Consider the following 7638-nt stretch of genomic DNA (forward strand, 5'->3'; position numbering starts at 1 on the left):
GGGGGACTTTAACACCCCCCTCACTGAAATGGACAGATCATCTAAGCAAAAGATCAACAAGGAAATAAAGACTTTAAATGACACACTGGACCAAATGGACTTCACAGACATCCCAAAGCAACGGAATATACATGCTTCTCTAATGCCCATGGAACATTCTCCAGAATCGATCACATCCTAGGTCATAAATCAGGTCTCAACCGGTACCAAAAGATTGGGATCATTCCCTGCCTATTTTCAGACCACAATGCTTTGAAACTAGAACTCAATCACAAGAGGAAAGTCAGAAAGAACTCAAATACATGGAGGCTAAAGAGCATCCTACTGAAGAATGAATGGGTCAACCAGGAAATTAAAGAAGAATTTAAAAAATTCATGGAAACCAATGAAAATGAAAACACAACTATTCAAAATCTTTGGGATGCAGCAAACGCAGTCCGAAGAGGAAAGTATATAGCAATACAAGCCTTTCTCAAGAAACAAGAAAGGTCTCAAGTACACAACCTAACCCTCCACCTAAAGGAGCTGGAGAAAGAACAGCAAATAAACCTAAACCCAGCAGGAAAAGAGAAATAATAAATATCAGAGCAGAAATCAATGAAATAGAAACTAAAAGAACAGTAGAAACTAGGAGCTGGTTCTTTGAAAGAATTAACAAGATTGATAAACCCCTGGCCAGATCTATCAAAAAGAAAAGAGAAATGACCCAAATCAACAAAATCATGAATGAAAGAGGAGAGACCAACACCAAAGAAATACAAACAATTATAAGAACATATTATGAGCAACTCTATGCCAGCAAATTAGATAACCTGGAAGAAATGGATGCATTCCTAGAGATGTATCAACTACCAAAACTGAACCAGGAAGAAATAGAAAACCTGAACAGACCTATAACCACTAAGGAAATTGAAGCAGTCATCAAAAATCTCCCAACAAACAAAAGCCCAGGGCCAGATGGCTTCCCAGGGGAATTCTACCAAACATTTCAAGAAGAATTAATACCTATTCTTCTGAAACTGTTCCAAAAAATAGATATGGAAGGAAAACTTCCAAACTCGTTTTATGAGGCCACCATTACCTTGATCCCCAAACCAGACAAAGACCCCATCAAAAAGGAGAATTACAGACCAATATCCCTGATGAACATGGATGCAAAAATTCTCACCAAAATACTAGCCAATAGGATCCAACAGTACATTAAAAGGATTATTCACCACGACCAAGTGGGATTTATCCCTGGGCTGCAAGGTTGGTTCAACATCCGCAAATCAATCAATGTGATACAATACATTAACAAAAGAAAGAACGAGAATCATATGATCCTCTCAATAGATGCAGAAAAAAGCATTTGACAAAGTACAGCATCCTTTCTTGATCAAAACTCTTCAGAGTATAGGCATAGAGGGTACATACATCAATATCATAAAAGCCATCTATGAAAAACCTACAGCGAATATCATTCTCAATGGGGAAAAACTGAGAGCTTTCCCCCTAAGGTCAGGAATGCGGCAGGGATGTCCACTATCACCACTGCTATTCAACATAGTATTGGAAGTCCTAGCCACAGCAATCAGAAAACAAAAAGAAATAAAAGGCATCCAAATTGGTAAAGAAGAAGTCAAACTCTCACTCTTTGCAGATGATATGATACTTTATGTGGAAAACCCCAAAGACTCCACCCCAAAACTGCTAGAACTCATATAGGAATTCAGTAAAGTGGCAGGATATAAAATCAATGCACAGAAATCAGTGGCATTCCTATACACCAACAACAAGACAGAAGAAAGAGAAATTAAGGAGTCGATCCCATTGCTACCTAGAGCAATCTACACATTCAATGCAATCCCCATCAAAATAACATCCACTTTTTTCAAAGAAATGGAACAAATAATCGTAAAATTTGTATGGAACCAGAAAAGACCGCGAATAGCCAGAGGAATGTTGAAAAAGAAAAGCAAAGCTGGCGGCATCACAATTCCGGACTTCCAGGTCTATTACAAAGCTGTCATCATCAAGACAGTATGGTACTGGCACAAAAACAGACACACACATCAATGGAACAGAATAGAGAGCCCAGAAATGGACCCTCAACTCTATGGTCAACTCATCTTTGACAAAGCAGGAAAGAATGTCCAATGGAAAAAAGACAGTCTCTTCAACAAATGGTGTTGGGAAAATTGGATAGCCACATGCAGAAGAATGAAACTGGACCATTTCATTACATCACACACAAGAATAGACTCAAAATGGTTGAAAGACCTCAATGTGAGACAGGAGTCCATCAAAATCCTAAAGGAGAACACAGGCAGCAACCTCTTCGACCTCAGCCGCAGCAACTTCTTCCTAGAAACATCGCCAAAGGCAAGGGAAGCAAGGGCAAAAATGAACTATTGGGACTTCATCAAGATAAAAAGCTTTTGCAAAGCAAAGGAAACAGTCAACAAAACCAAAAGACAACCGACAGAATGAGAGAAGATATTTGCAAATGACATATCAGATAAAGGGCTAGTATCCAAAATCTATAAAGAACTCATCAAACTCAACACCCAAAGAACAAAGAATCCAATCAAGAAATGGGCAGAAGACATGAACAGACATTTTTCCAAAGAAGACATCCAAATAGCCAATAGACACATGAAAAAGTGCTCAATATCACTCGGCATCAGGGAAATCCAAATCAAAACCTCAATGAGATATCACTTCACACCAGTCAGAATGGCTAAAATTAACAAGTCAGGAAACGACAGATGTTGGCGGGGATGCGGAGAAAGGGGAACCCTCCTACACTGTTGGTGGGAATGCAAGCTGGTGCAGCCACTCTGGAAAACAGTATGGAGGTTCCTCAAAAAGTTGAAAATAGAGCTACCATACCACCAGCAATTGCACTACCCCAAACATACAAATGTAGGGATCCGAAGGGGTACGTGCACCCCGATGTTTATAGCAGCAATGTCCACAATAGCCAAACTGTGGAAAGAGCCAAGATGTCCATCGACAGATGAATGGATAAAGAAGAGGTGGTATATATACACAATGGAATATTATGCAGCCATCAAAAGGAATGAGATCTTGCCATTTGCAACGACGTGGATGGAACTGGAGGGTATTATGTTGAGCGAAATAAGTCAAAAAGAGAAAGACATGTATCATATGACCTCACTGATATGAGGAATTCTTAATCTCAGGAAACAAACTGAGGGTTGCTGGAGTGGGGGGTGGGGTGGGAGGGATGGGGTGACTGGATGATAGACACTAGGGAGCGTATGTGCTCTGGTAAGCGCTGTGAATTGTGCAAAACTGTTGAATCTCAGATCTGTACCTCTGAAACAAATAATGCAATATATGTTAAGAAAAAAAAAGAAGAAGAAGAAGGTAGCAGGAGGGGAAGAATGAAGCAGGGGAAATCGGAGGGGTAGACGAACCATGTGAGACGATGGACTCTGAAAAACAAACTGAGGGTTCTAGAGGGGAGGGGGATGGGAGGATGGGTTAGCCTGGTAATGGGTATTGAGGAGGGCACATTCTGCATGGAGCACTGGGTGTTATGCACAAACAATGAATCATGGAACACTACATCTAAAACTAATGATGTAATGTATGGGGATTAACATAAGAATAAAAAAAAAGAAAATTGATTTTGCAATTAAACTATTTTCCTCTTTGATAAAGAAAAAAAGAAAATAACTTTTTTTAATACAAAGAGATATAACTAAAAAGCTGATAAATTAAAAAAAAGAGAAATACTAAAATTATATTCTATTTGCCTTAAAAGAAGGCAGGAAAGAAACAACCGAAGAAAACAATAGATTGGACAAATAGAAAATAGACAAGCCATAGTAATAATCACATGCAGTGAAATGGACTAGAGCCACACATATGTGTGATTAACTGGTTTTTTTGACAAAGTCTCAGAAGCAATTCAGTGGAATCTTCTCAATAAATAGTATTGAAACAATTGGATATTCATGTGCCCCATCCTCCCCAAAACAAACCCTGCACTATGTTCAAAAATTAACCAAAAATAAATCATGGACCTAAATGTAAAATATAATAAAACTATAAAACTTCTAGAAGAAAGCTTAGGAGAAAATCTTTGTGACTTCACTTTAAACAAAGATTTCTTTGCTTACAACACCAAATGTGCTATTCATAAAAAAAAAGAGAAAGAAATGGACTAATCTGCCTTCATCAAAATTCAAAACTTCTCTTTGAAAGACATCTTTAAGAAAATGAAAAGATAAGCCACAAACTAGGTGAGAATATATGCAAATCATATATCTGATAAAGGATTTGAATCCAGAATTTATAAAGAACTCTCAAAATTTAATAATGAGAACTACAACCACTCAATAAAAAGAAGGGGCAAATGAAAAAAAATAACATTTTACAAATTTATGATGCTAGTCTGTTTATTTGTTTGCAAGGAACAGACATTTCTCATTCAAGCAGCTAAAGTGAAAGCAGGGGCCATAGAAAAAGAACTTAAGAGAATCTTACAGAAACAAATGCAGAGAGTATGGTACAATGCATCCCAGGAAATGGAAAGGCACTAGACACTGCTCTCTGCGCCTCTCTGCTATATGCTTTCCCACTTCCTTGTGCTTCCTTCTGCTTACTCACTATCAGTTTGCCCATTAGGACTCTCACTCCTGACTCTGAATTAACTTTCAGTTAAGTCTCAGTCCAAGTTCTCAGGAGAGGGGCACCTGGGTGGTTCAGTAGGTGGAGAAAGGCCTTTGGCCTTTGGCTCAGGTCATGATCCCAGGCAGGCTCCCTGCTCAGTGGGGAGTCTGCTTCTCCCTCTCCCTCTGCCCTTCCCCACTGCTCCTGCTCTCTCTCTCTCTTTTCCAACCTCCCCTCCTCCCTCCCTGAAATAAATACATAAAATCTTTAAAAGATGTTTAAAAAAAGTTCTCAGGAAAGAACCACCTTGGATCAGTCTTTGGATTGGTCACCAGGGTCAGAAGTCCATCTCTGGTTCAACCATCTGTTACCTAGACAGAGACTTTCTTATAATATTTCAGGGTCTATGGGTGAAATGAAGAGGGACAGTTGAGTGTGGCAAACAAACTGACAAATAAATCTGTTAAAATGACTGGCAGCAGGGCGCCTGGGTGGCTCAGTTGGTTAAGCAACTGCCTTCGGCTCAGGTCATGATCCTGGAGTCCCGGGATCGAGTCCCGCATCGGGCTCCCTGCTCGGCGGGGAGTCTGCTTCTCCCTCTGACTCTCCCCCCTCTCATGCTCTCTCTCTCTCATTCTCTCTCTCAAATAAATAAATAAAATCTTAAAAAAAAAAAATGACTGGCAGCAGACTCTCAGGTTCAGCTGAGGCCTCTATTGTTTGCGTAACAGATGTCAAGTACTTCCCATGCTCTAAAGGCGTGCACTTTTCTGAATTGTTAAAACACTGAGGAACCGGGGCGCCTGGGTGGCTCAGTTGGTTAAGCGACTGCCTTCAGCTCAGGTCATGATCCTGGAGTCCCGGGATCGAGTTCCGCATCGGGCTCCCTGCTCAGCAGGGAGTCTGCTTCTCCCTCTCCCGCTCCCCCCTCTTGTGCTCTTTCTCTCTCTCACTCTCTCAAATAAATAAATAAATAAAATCTTAAAAAAAAAAAAAAAACACTGAGGAACCAGTTCTGTCAGTCCTAAGGTATCATCCTCCTCCAGACTATATGAGTTGATGAAAAATTCACTGAGGTGGAAGAAGCAGGTGGTGAGGTCTGTTCCCTGTGTTGCTATGCATTTCCTTTCCCCCAAGCCCACATGCATGAGGCAACATGGGAGTTCTTATCCCTCAGAGGAGGAGGTTTTTAAGAGAATCACTTGGAGAGCTTGAAATTTGGGGGTACATGGGAACTGTCTCACTTTGAAAATGCTCTAAGTGAGGGGCGCCTGGGTGGCTCAGATGGTTAAGCATCTGCCTTCGGCTCAGATCATGATCCCAGCGTCCTGGGATCAAGCCCCGCATCAGGCTCCCTGCTCGGCGGGAAGCCTGCTTCTCCCTCTCCCTCTACTGTTCCCCCTGCTTGTGCTCTCTCACTCTCTCTGTCAAATAAATAAAATCTTTAAAAAAAAAATGCTCTAAGTGAAAGGCTGTGGCTACATTAGCCACAGATGGCAGAGCCAAGGGAGGGAAGGGCAGGAGAGAGAGATGCAGTCCCAAGAGGGAGCCATATTCAGAGCCGATGTGGATGTGGGGTGGGAGTTGGACAAAGTACAATCCTACAGGAGGAAAGTGGCTTGGATTTAAAGGGTGCCTGCCCCTTTTAAGAGCAACACCATCTCAAACGTGGACCCTCTAATGTGGACTAGATTTTTTCTTATCTAAGAATTATCTGAAATTGAGAGCTGATCAAAATTGTATCCAAGGTATAGGGAAGGGTGAATCTTCAGAGCTGGTTTAAATGGAGAATGGGGTTAGGGGGATTGCCCGCACCCTTCTAGTCCAACAGCTTCTTTATTTTTTAATTTTCTTACTTTCCTAATAAGATAAAGTCCACTGCTTTATTCAGGGTATTTGAACATTCCAGCAAGCTTGGGGGTGGGGGGAGGAGAAGAAACCACAAAGAAAGACAGATGTACAGGGGAAATGTACTATAGACCATTGTTTTCTTTTTTGGTTAAAGAAAAAATCTTTATAATCAAAATCCCACTCATAAGTAAAAGTGAGTGAGATAGAAAAAAAATTTGATTGTTTTTAATCTAGCATTTATGTGGATATTCTCATTTCATAGGTACAGTTTATTTGGGTATTACTACCATCCACTGGCAGAATACCTAAATGGAAAAACAAATATCAGGAAGGAAAAAGCATTACCAAGAGGAAGCTCAAGAAGATGGGTTCAGGAGGGTAGATGGCCCGCCAGGCACTAGGCTAGGCAGGTCATTGGAAGCAGGCGACTATGTGCAGGAAGGCCATGTAGCTCTCCTCCAAATCCTGCAGCAGCTCATCAATTTAATTCTGCACATCCCCCCTGTGCTGAATGCACTGGCATAGCTCATGGATGAAGAATGTCTCTAGGGTGGCCTCTCCATCGTGGTTCTGGATGTCCACGTTGCTCACAAGCATAGGCTGGCAGATCTCCTGTCTCTGGAATTCAGATCTTCAACCGTCTGGTCATTCACTCTCTCTTCACAGGTGAGGAGCAGATCAAACAGATCTTTGCCATTCTGGAACATTTCTGGCCAGGGTTTGATTCTCTTATTTCTGTCCAATATACGTAAAATGTCCTTCTGTCTTTCCTAAGGAAATCATTGTACATTTAATCTTAAGTAGTTTTGAAATCATAAATATTTGGCTCGTCACGTGCTGGTCCTGTCAACGTCACGTGAGTTCCTGTTCCAAAGAAGTGGACATTGAATGCTTGTTTGCTGAGGATGCTGTGTGCCTCCATGCTCAAGTCTAGTTGCTCGAACACACCACCACCACCCTCAGCAGCAGCAAAGACACCAACGTGGTGCCCTCCAATGGGTTCTTTAAACCACCTGCAAGTGTAAAACTATGTCACCCCAATGGTGGTTGCAGATTCCAGGCACTGATTAATCAGAGAATAGTCTAGCATCCTGAAAACAGAACTTGGAGTTAAAGATTTGTTTGGTTTTTAACTTCTATTTCTTTCTTGAAATAAAACCG

The 7638-nt window shown here is 41.2% G+C and overlaps 1 pseudogene; it reads right to left on the reverse strand.

The window, feature by feature from the left end:
• Positions 1 to 6888: 6888 nt before the first annotated feature.
• LOC110590413 lies at positions 6889 to 7399 on the reverse strand (annotated as a pseudogene).
• Positions 7400 to 7638: the final 239 nt, after the last annotated feature.

This window comes from Neomonachus schauinslandi, chromosome 10 (genome assembly GCF_002201575.2).
Source record: "Neomonachus schauinslandi chromosome 10, ASM220157v2, whole genome shotgun sequence".
NCBI lineage: Eukaryota > Metazoa > Chordata > Mammalia > Carnivora > Phocidae > Neomonachus > Neomonachus schauinslandi.